Here is an 11,579-nt window from a genome sequence, read left to right as displayed (position 1 = left end):
ATTATTCCTTACAGCACCAAATCAGAACAATCCAAATATTCAACAGGAAGTGAAGGGATAAAATGTTGTATATCTATCAGTTCAGTTCAGTCGCTCAGTCATGTCCGACTCTTTGCGACCCCATGAATTGCAGCACGCCAGGCCTCCCTGTCCATCACCAACTCCCGGAGTCTACCTAAACCCATGTCCATCGAGTTAGTGATGCCATCCAGCCATCTCATCCTCTGTCGTCCCCTTCTTCTCCCCCCCCCAAACCTTCCCAGCATCAGGGTCTTTTCCAATGAGTCAATTCTTTGCATGAGGTGGCCAAAGTATTGGAGCTTCAGCTTCAACATCAGTCCTTCCAATGAACACCCTAGACTGATCTCCTGTAGGATGGACTGGTTGGATATCCTTGCAGTGTAAGGAATTCTCAAGAGTCTTCTCCAACACGACAGTTCAAAAGCATCAGTTCTGCAGTGCTCAGCTTTCTTCACCGTCCAACTCTCACATCCATACATGACCCCTGGAAAAACCATAGCCTTGACTAGACAGACCTTTGTTGGCAAAGTAATGTCTCTGCTTTTCAATATGCTATCTAGGTTGGTCATAACCTTCCTTCCAAGGAGTAAGCATCTTTTAACAGCATTAAAAAGGAATGAGCAACTGACACATACAACAAGGAATCTCAAAATAATCATATAGAATATAAGAAGCAGATAATTGTACATACTTCATAATGCCATTTATTTAACATTAGAAAAAAATGAACTAGTATAGTTTATATGGAAAACTGACCTGTAGTTGCTTAGGGAAGGTGGTAGGGAGGCCGGGAGTGAGAAATTACAAACATATATGAAAAATCATTTGTGGTGATAGATGTACACATTCACTATTTTGATCAAAATTATTTCATGGGTATTTGCATATAAGAAAATGTATCATATTATAAACTTTGAAGATGTTCAATTTATTGTATGTCAATATGCTTTAATGTAAAAGTATAAAACAAAAACAATTATTATTTAGGATATTTTCCTGATTCAAAATGTATCACAGATTCATCAAATTCCTTGCTTCCCACCATTCACCCAACCACTTGCATGAGGGCTAGAGATCACCTTGATGTGAGTAACAGGCAGGGCCCCTCTACTTCCCAGTGCTAAAAATTCTCTTTTTAACATAAACAGATATGTTAAATGTTTATTTGCTGATTTTTTTCTTCCATGTTGACATTCAAAGAATTAATGCCCCTCAAAGATTAGTGCATCACTACCCATCAGTAATCACTTTTGTTCAAGCATATTTACAAAATTATAAGTTGATCACATGCTCATGAGTAAGAAAAACTCAAATTATACCCAAGAGTACAGAATGCAAAATGAAAATCCTCTTGCTTACCTCCTACTTCTAAGTACTTCTTTAATATTCACAGTGAGGCCAAGGGTGACAAAGATGATGACCCGCCATTTCTTACTGACAATTGCATTCACTTATTTTCTTTTGTGAACAGGAAAGTACTTAGATGGAAATTATGCAGTGATTGATGGTACTATGGAAGACTGCTGTTGCTTTGATGAGGCCACCTCTTCATCCTCAGGAAATCAGTGTCCTGTCACTGTGTAGCTATTATCATCACAAAGCTGGGCTGCTTTAGACCACTTTGCCTTTCAGGAAGTAAATGCTCATTTTGTTTTGTTTTGTTTTAACAAAATGTGTTCTTCTAAGTGATTCTTTGGCCATTTGCTTGATCAGAAGAACATAATTTTCTTCCAGAAAAAGAGAAAGAATAAAGAGAGAGAGAGAGAAAGGGAGGAAAGAATGAAGAAAGGGAGAGAAAGAATAAAAGAAAGAAAAGGAGAGAGGGAGGAAGGAAGAAAGAAAGAGGAAGGAAGAACACTAGCTTCACATACTAGAGCAGTTTGCTTTTAAGCATGCCTTTATCCCAGTCATGTCTGCTAATGGAATGGTACACACTGGGAATCCTTTATCTTTGGGGACAATGACTATAAAGAGAGTCTTAGAAGCAGTGTCAAAGAATCAAGAGTTTCAGGCCTTAGTGGCCCTCCAGGAAGAGTGTTGAATTCTATCCAACACCTCCTGAAGGTTGATGGCTGTGCTGGACTCTCAGTCTCAGGTGCACCAGAGAGAGATGCCCATACCCAGAAAAGACTATGCAAAGGTAGGCAGGGTCTCTAGGCTGGGCAGGCTACAGAAATGGATATGCAAGTAGAGGAAAGTCAGCTTCACAGAAACCATCTCAATTTTTCTCCTATATCCTGAGGCCTATTGTCCTAAAAGAGATGGAGGCTTAATTTCCAACATTTGCAAAAAAAATAACTGAACAGCTTCTGATAGATTATAAAGATAATAGTATTTATTGAGTTTCCATTATCTATTTCCCCTAGTTCCCACTGTCTAAAATCCCTAATTCCAAAACAGTTAGGAAGTTTATATTTGTAAGCATTATATCTCAGGACCACATTAACCTGAAAAGAAAAGGAAAGAAAGTGGAGTCTAGACAAGAATTATCAAATAGCATATCTGCCACAGCCTTCATGGTCTTTTGTAGGAACTCAACACCACCACTTTTAAATATGACTTTCCAGTATTCGTGACATTGTACAGAAGGCAGTGATCAAGACCATCCCCAAGAAAAAGAAAAGTAAAGAGGAAAAATGGTTGTCTGAGGAGGCCTTACAAACAGCTGAGAAAAGAAGAGAAGCTAAAGGCAAAGGAGAAAAGGAAAGATATACCCATCTGAATGCAGAGTTCCAAACAATAGCAAGGAGATATAAGAAAGTCTTCCTCAGTGATCAATGAAAAGAAACAGAGGAAATCAATAGAATGAGAAAGACTAGAGATATCTTCAAGAAAATTAGAGATACCAAAGAAACATTTCATGCAAAGGTGGGCACAATAAAGGACAGAAATGGTATGGACCTAACAGAAGCAGAAGATATTAAGAAGAGGTGGCAAGAAAACCCAGAAGAACTATACAAAAAAGATCTTCATGACCCAGATAACCTCGATGGTGTGATCAACCACCTAGAGCCAGGCATCCTGGAATGCGAAGTCCAATGGGCCTTAGGAAGCATCACTACGAACAAAACTAATGGAGGTGATGGAATTCCAGTTGAGATATTTCAAATCCTGAAAGATAATGCTGTGAAAGTGCTTCACTCAATATGCCAGCAAATCTGGAAAACTCAGCAGTGGCCACAGGACTGGAAAAGGTCAGTTTTCATTCCAAGCCCAAAGAAAGGCAATGTCAAAGAATGCTCAAACTACCACATAATTGCACTCATCTCACACGCTAGCAAAGTAATGCTCAAAATTCTCCAAGCCAGGCTTCAGCAGTACGTGAACTGTGAACTTCCAGATGTTCAAGCTGGATTTAGAAAAGGCAGAGGAACCAAAGATCAAATTGCCAACATCCATTGGATCATCAAAAAAGTGAGAGAGTTCCAGAAAAACACCTACTTCTGCTTTATTGGCTATGCTAATACGTTTGATTGTGTGGATCACAACAAACTGTGGAAAATTCTTAAAATGATAGGAATACCAGACCACCTGACTTGCCTCCTGAGAAATCTGTATGCAGGTCAAGAAGCAACAGTTAGAACTGGACATGGAACAACAGACTGATTCCAAATCAGGAAAAGGAGTATGTCAAGGCTGTATATTGTCACCCTGCTTATTTAACTTCTATGTAGAGTACATCACGTGAAATGCCAGGCTGGATGAAGCACAAGCTGGAATCAAGATTGCCAGGAGAGATATCAATAACCTCAGATATGCAGATGACACCAACCTTATGGCAGAAAGTGAAGAAGAACTAAAGAGCCTCTTGATGAAAGTGAAAGAGGAGAGTGAAAAAGTGGCTTAAAACTCATCATTCAGAACATTACGATCATGGCATCCGATCCCATCACTTCACGGCAAATAGATGGGGAAATAATGTAAACTGTGAGAGAACTTTATTTTCTTGGGTTCCAAAATCACTGCAGATGGTGACTGCAGCCATAAAATAAAGACACTTTCTCCTTGGAAGAAAATCTACGACCAACCTAGACAGCACATTGAAAAGCAGAGACATTACTTTGCTGACAAAAGTCTGTCTAGTCAAAGCTATGGTTTTTCCAGTAGTCATGTATGGATGTGAGAGTTGGACTATAAAGAAAGCTGAGGACAGAAGAATTGATGCTTTTGAATTGTGGTGTTGGAGAAGACTCTTAAGAGTCACTTGGACTGCAAGATCAGTCAATCCTAAAGGAAATCAGTTCTGAATATTCATTGGAAGGACTGATGTTGAAGCTGAAACTCCAATACTTTGGCTACCTGATGGGAAGAGTTGACTCTTTAGAAAAGACCTTGATGCTGGAAAAGATTGAGAGCAGGAGGAGAAGGAGACAACAGAGGATGAGATGGTTGGATGGTATCACTGACTCGGTGGACATGATTCTGAGCAAGCTCTGGGAGTCGGTGATAGAGTGGGAAGCCTGGGGTGCTGCAGTCCATGGAGTCGCAAAGAGTCAGACATGACTCAGTGACTGAAATGAACTGAACTGCCAGTATTCTGGGAGTTTTCTAAGAACTATACAAAAGAGATTTTAATGACCTAGATAACCACGATGGTGTCATCACTCAAAGTTTTCTGGTGTATCACATATGCTCACAAATATAATCCTCTCAGATGCCAGGAAGCACCTGACTGTTTCTTACTTGTAGCTCAGGTTCCCTTTAAAACATGACTGTTATTAGAACTGGTGACAGGAAACACAACTAAACCACTTCTATCCTGCCAATAGCATCAGGAATGTTGGATGCACAAATAAGTTTATGTAAAAGTTCTTCTTTACATAAAGTATGTATGGATGTGTAATTCAAACTTTGACTTTCAGTTTAAGTTCAAACTTATAGCTTTGAACACCTATGGAACTCTAATCAGGAGTTAAAAACCCCAGAGGTAATGACTTAAGCTCTTCATATACTGTTATCAAACTCTATACCAGATGGTTTGTGGGCAAAATAGATATTAGAAAAATTTTCCATTCCATATATGCTAGCTTAATGCTACCAAGGGCTTCCCAGGTGGCCCTAGTGGTAAAGAATCCACCTGTCAATGCAGGAGACTTAAGATACACGTGTTTGATCCCTGGGTTGGGAAGATCCCCTAGAGAAGTAAATGGCAATCCACTCCAGTATTCTTGGCTGAGAATTCCATGGACAGAGGAGCCTGGTGGGCTGTCATTCTTGGGGTTGCATGAGTTGGACATAACTAAAGTGACTTTGCACAATGCTACCAAATTTGGTCACAGACTTGAAAGGTTTTTGTTTGGTTCTATTTATTTTTCATAGTATTATGTCTTATACTTGCTTTTTAACTGCAGTTTTCTCTTCATTGGATTCTGATACAGGAACTTAGTTCTAAACCGAAAGACCAGAATGGCTGGCTCCATGTGAACTCAAACACTCTCAGCCTCTGGCCCTGATTTTTCAGATTCAAAGTTTCTTGTATATCTGTATGTTTTCTTAATTTAAGAGTTATTTTCTAGAAGAATCCTTGTTGTCTTAAGGAATTAGACAGGTAGGCTTATTCCATAATGCCAGCAAATATTCCTCCACATACCAGAGAAGAATATACCTACCATATTTCTATAGAGAGAAAAATAGAACTTGTCTTTATTTAGGGTCTAAGTGACTAGGAGTTCAAATAGAATATTTGTAGGGAAAGAAGGAATCTTGAGATTTAAACACCTTCAAGGAAACAGTAAATTATATTTAGGAGGGCTTTACCACTGAGATTTATTTTTACAAACTGCCCTGTTTGCCCATTCATGGAGTTCTATGTGGAGACACCTACAATCATAGGTTAAACATGGTAAGTTTGTCTTTAGCAGCAATTTATCAGCTACTTCTGGCAGGATAAAGGGAAAATTTTTGTTTCATTTTGTTTTGTTTTTAATAAATATAACCATGAGTATACCATGAAATAAAATACATAATTTGCTTGAGATATCTTTGAAGATATTTTGCATGTGTGGTCAGTCATTAGTATAAGCCCCCAGGCCTCTCTGGAAAGTTTAGATAAGCATGAAAATGTCATATTTGGGACTGTCAATAAGCATAAAAGCATTTTACCTAAATATAAATTTTCTATATTTTAATTTTTAAACATTAAACCCTGGGACTCAAGGCAGAGTTGGAGCAGGGGAAAGGAAGAGCATCAGTTTAAAAGACTAAACAGGCTGCACTATTATTGTTATAAAACAATATTATAATAAGTGCAGTTTAGACATCTAATGAAATCTGAAATTAACTTCATTATGATCACTTGGTCTGTATTGTAGCTATGTGTGTCTTAAACTTAATTGCCAAGATCTCATTTCACATATGAAAAATAAAACACAAAAATATAATTTAAAATATATTTGTAATGTTTATGATAATACATCTATGGCTTATATATCAGCTGAAATACATTTTCGATACTTAAAAGATAAATTTTTCCTTTTATGCATAGGAAAATTTGATTTTTCATTCTAATTCTTAAACTCCCTTTGTCAGATATTTCCTGAATCTCCAACTGCTATATTTAATTGAGAGTAGATTTTATATGTAAGTGGAAAAATGGGTTGAAGTAGAAACAAGTTTTGATTTAATATGCCAACTATTTTGCTTTCTTTACCTTTAGCTTGGAATTCTGAGAGATGGTAATATTTTTCAATTCAATTGCCCTTAGCAATAGAGGTAATAAGTAGTCTAGATTTAAGTTACACATAAATCTACATAAATGCTTCCCTATCATTTATTGATTCTTTTTGCAAACTTTTAATTATGCTTTCAGGTAGCTAACGGACCAAATCCAATTGCAAGCACCACAAAGTGAGTTTTGCTAAACCACTGGGGTAAAGGAGACCTATCTGAGGAAATAGTCATTGTTTTCCTAAAACAATTTCTTAACAAGCTCCTAGACAAATGGTGACCTATGTAGACTCAATAAAAGCAAATTTTGCAAAACAGCACAGTGCTCTGTGCTGACAAAGGATTCTTTCTCTTTGTTAGAGACACTTAGAGAGCCATCAAGCTGGAATGCTCTTGAATAGCCAAGCAGGAATCCTCTTAGTGGGCAGTTTCCAAACCATTAAACTTTCTAAAATAATTAGTATGAACATGTGTCCATATACTATATAAAGCTAAATGCATTTTTAGAAGGGTTGAGAAGATCAAAATTCACTCAGAACCACTTATAAGGAGTATCCAGGACCCTCACAAAATTTCAGCGTAGTGATTAAGAACATGGGTTTAAGGTCAGAAAGCCAGAAATTGAGTCCTGACCCTTCATCTTTCTAGCTTGGCACCTTCAGCCAGGTTACCAGCAATGGCTTATTTGTAGAGTAGGAACAGCCAGGGTGAGCTCCATGATTCCCGGGAGGAATAAATGTGCTAATGCATGTGCAAAGTGCTTAGAGTGTTTGACTTTCTGTACATGCTCAGTGATAGCACTCACAAGTTTCTGAGAACCCAGGAACTAGCTGAATTCCTACAAGGTCTTGTCTCAGTTCTTTGGGCAACTGGGCACTTGTTCTCTGCAAACTTTGATCGTGTAGTCAACATAACTTCACTTAGAATTACTATATAACTTTCCTAAGAGCAAATATCTTGTGAGCACTTACCATGTACCAGGCTCTATTGAGAATGTTTTAATTAACTCATTTAATAGTCACATTAACCATTATAAGGATGGAACTGACACTCATTTTACAGAGAAAAACAACACAGGTATAGAATTGCCTTGTATTGCAAAACTAGTGGGAGATCCAAGAGCTGCAAAAGATGGGATTGGGATAAGATAATCTAACACAGGAGCACATGTTCTACTATCTCTCCTACTGAGATGTTAGGTCCTTAAGGGAAAGATTATTGTAATGTTTCTTTGAAGCCCCCTAAGCACTCAACATGGTATGCTGGTATAGCATACATATTGGTCTTCAAGAAGCTCTCCATTTCTTTGAGGAGATTGAATATCCAAAGATAATAAAGCATAATACCATTCATAAGAGTTTCCCAGGTGGCTCAGTAGGTAAAGAATCCACCTGCAATGTGGGGGACCTGGATTTGATCCCTGGATCAGGAAGATCCCCAGGAGGAGGGCATGGCAACCCACTCCAGTATTCTTGCCTGGAGAATTCCATAAACAGAGGAGCCTGGCAGACTGCAGACCATGGGGTCGCAAAGAGTCGGACATGACCGAGCAACTAAGCACAACACACAGCACATACCATTCATAAAGACCCCACTTTGATGCAGGTATTAGGTTCAGTGCAATGCTGACCTTGTTTACACTTCAACTGACTTTACACCAAAGGTGTGCTAACATATAACACTCAGTGTTTTTAGTAGTAAACATAGACCCTGTCCTCATACTGAGTTAGAGCAAAAATGGAATTCCTTAAAAGATATTCATTAGCTCTGAGAATTTCCGAAAGTAGAAACATCATTCTAGAGTGATTGTTGGTCAGACTCAATGCCCATCCACACCTCCAGGACTGTTGATGTGAGCAGCAGGACAGCTTGCTCAGCTAACACTGGGCATCTAAAAACCCAACACTTCTCTCCTTGTAACTTAAGTGACGCTACCACCTCCCTTAACATAAAGGCACTCTTGGCAGCCCCTGTCCCCTCACATTCAAATCAAAGCCTTGTGATGGTGCATGATTGATGGCCAGAGTATTAGATTGGATGTCTGAGCCCTAGCTGCAAGGGAAGCTGAAAAGTGAGTTTGTGGTTTAAATTTGGAGAGGGAATGTGGGGGTTTTCCAATTACTGGAACAGTATTTTAAAAAGTGATAGGCAAGGGGAAAAAGCACATGGAAAATATCCACTACACCTCCATTTTATAGATGAGGAGGAGACTGTGGTGGAAGTTAGACCATTTATTCCACATCACACACATAGCAAGCAGCAGACTGAGCATACAAGTGTAGATCTGCCTGTCTCTGACTGTTGTTCCACTGCACCAGGCTGTCTCCCACACAAACAAAGAACTAACTGTATATCTGAGAGGTCTAAACAGTCAGCAGGGTGGGGCTTCAGAGAAGGAAGGCTCTCTTCCAGCTAACGAGTATTAGTTGCTCAGAAGTGTCCAACTCTTTGCGACCCCATGGACTGTAGCTCACCAGGCTCCTCTTTCCGTGGGGATTCTCCAGGCAAGAATACTGGAGTGGGTTGCCATTCGCCTCTCCAGGGGATCTTCCTGACCCAGGGATCAAACCTAGGTCTTCCAGATAGGGTGATCCCAAAAGACTCCTGGAAAGAAACATCATTTGGACAGCTTTCTAGAACCCTAATTACAAAATAGTAAGAAAACAGTTTTAGGAATGATTTAGTTTACATTCTTCAATGAAGGAGGAAACTGAGGCTTGGGGCGGGGGGGGGTGTGTGTGTGGAAATTTTTCTGTCCATGGTCATAAGTTCTTACTGAAAGTAACTTAAAATCCAATCCTGTGACAGTACATTCAGTACTGTCCTCAGTGAGCTGCTGACCTCAGCTGGGTGAGTTCACTTGCTAAGTCACATCTCCAGCAGAATTGTTGAATAACCTTTCCTTGAATTGATAGGCAGAGTGGGAGAAAAGAGAAAGTCATATGCTGTGATCTTAGCAAAAAAAGAAAGAAAGAAAGAAAAACTTCTATTTTGTTTGTGTCTCCTCAGAGAATACTTCTTTCCCAACTGTGCATTAGAAGGTAAAAAGTTCTTGCTTATGACAAAGAAGTGTCCTTGTGTCTGCACTCTCCACTTCTTTCCTGCTAATGCCAAATAAAGAAGGCAGGGAAAGAAAAGATCACCTGATGTCTACTTAATGGGGCACTGATGTCCTTGAGTGCCCACATGGCCTGTCCCAGAAAATGTCAGATTGTACCCTTAGAACTCTTAGTTGGCAGTTGAATAGCTCCATTGTCTGGTCAATGGGTCCACTCAATTTTTTGCCTCTCATTTTAACACACACACACAGTCAACAAACTTGGGAACAAAATAATGGAAAGGTTGACCATTCTGTTTTCTCGACAGGGTGACTATATAATAGGTGTGTCTTCTCTGGCCTTAGGCATGATGAAGTTCCTGAGAAGTTTGGTCGTTTAGAAGAAAACAAAGGCTTGGCGTTTAGACAGTACTGTGGTCGGATCACAGCTCTGCCGCTGCAGCTATGTGACCTTGAACAAAAGACTTAGAGTCTCTGAGACTTAATTTGTTTCTCTGCAAAATTAAAATAATGATAAATTTGTAGGAGATTAGAAAAATGTAGGTAGTTGACATTTATTAGAGACTAGTTATATATGAGAAATGATCCATTTTACCCTTTTTCATTTAGTCTTGTAACCAAAGCTGGTCTCCTCTAATAAACTCTCATTTGCTCCCTGGTATTTATTTGTGTGGTATTAAATTCTATGTGTAAAATGCATTAGTAATATTAATCCATGTAATTTTCAAAAACTTTCTTAAGAGATAGCTTTGTTACCTTCTCTTTGCAATGAGCATCTCCTCAGTTATACTAAACTTTAGACCAATGTCTTCCTGACAACAGGCTTGACCTCCCTTTTCTTCGAGTACTGATACTATACAAAACTTAAGATTATAAATTTTCTCTTTCACTCTTTGAGATGTAAATCTTCTACAATCCAGAAATGTCTTTCTCAAAGACTTGATTATATTTTCTCTGAAATGTAATCAGCAACAAAGAGAAGGCTTCTATTTCCAATCTCTGTGGGAGAGGAGGAGCCTGACTTCCATCAGCAACAATTACCAAACACAGATGGCCTAATAACACTGACCAACTACTCCCTCTAATATCCTCCAGTAATTTTCCATTAGCTCACTCCAACTTTTAAAAATCCTTCCGCCTTTTATCTCAGAGGAATTGAGTTTAATCTCTCTCCTCTGTTGCAGTAGTCTTGACCCTTGTTGTAATACTCTTGGATAAAACTTACCTTGACTGTTTAATTTGTCTGGTGAAATTTCTCTTTTACACTGGCCCAGAGTCACCCAACTAGACAAGGCAAAGCTGGGATTTATATCGAATCATTTGTGCTCCTTTCATATGGACTTGAGAGAGGATTCAAGTCTAAGATGGTAGCCTGAAGTCTTATCCTAAGAAGAGCACTATGTTGCAAACATAATCTAACTCAGATGGCTTTGAATTTTGCTTTTCTAAAAACTGAGAAAATTGGACTACATTCCTGGCTTCACAGATGAACAGCTGTGAAGATGGCAGATGTCTCACAAGCCTCCAAGCACAAGAGAAAGGAGGTCCATGAGGAGCCTACATGGGGGTTTCAAGGTCATCTATATTTAACACATAAAACAGTGGAGTTCTGTTCTGATCTTACTAGAAAGAGATAGGTACTGCTGCAACTAAAAACAAGTGAAATTACTGCATTCTGACATTTTTAAGAGCTTTCAGTTCTAATATTTTGAGGTTCTCTCTAAATTTCAAACCCCCTTCTAGGATATTAAATTCAGCATTTCTCTCTTTCTCTCAGGGTCTGCTTTCAAAACTTCACTATCTTATATATTAATCTAATAGTATAGCTGATAAA

The sequence above is a fragment of the Giraffa tippelskirchi genome, chromosome 1, assembly GCF_054371585.1.
Source record: "Giraffa tippelskirchi isolate mGirTip1 chromosome 1, T2T-mGirTip1v1.2.pri, whole genome shotgun sequence".
NCBI classification, from domain to species: Eukaryota; Metazoa; Chordata; class Mammalia; order Artiodactyla; family Giraffidae; genus Giraffa; species Giraffa tippelskirchi.
Note: the sequence above shows the minus strand (reverse complement) of the source record.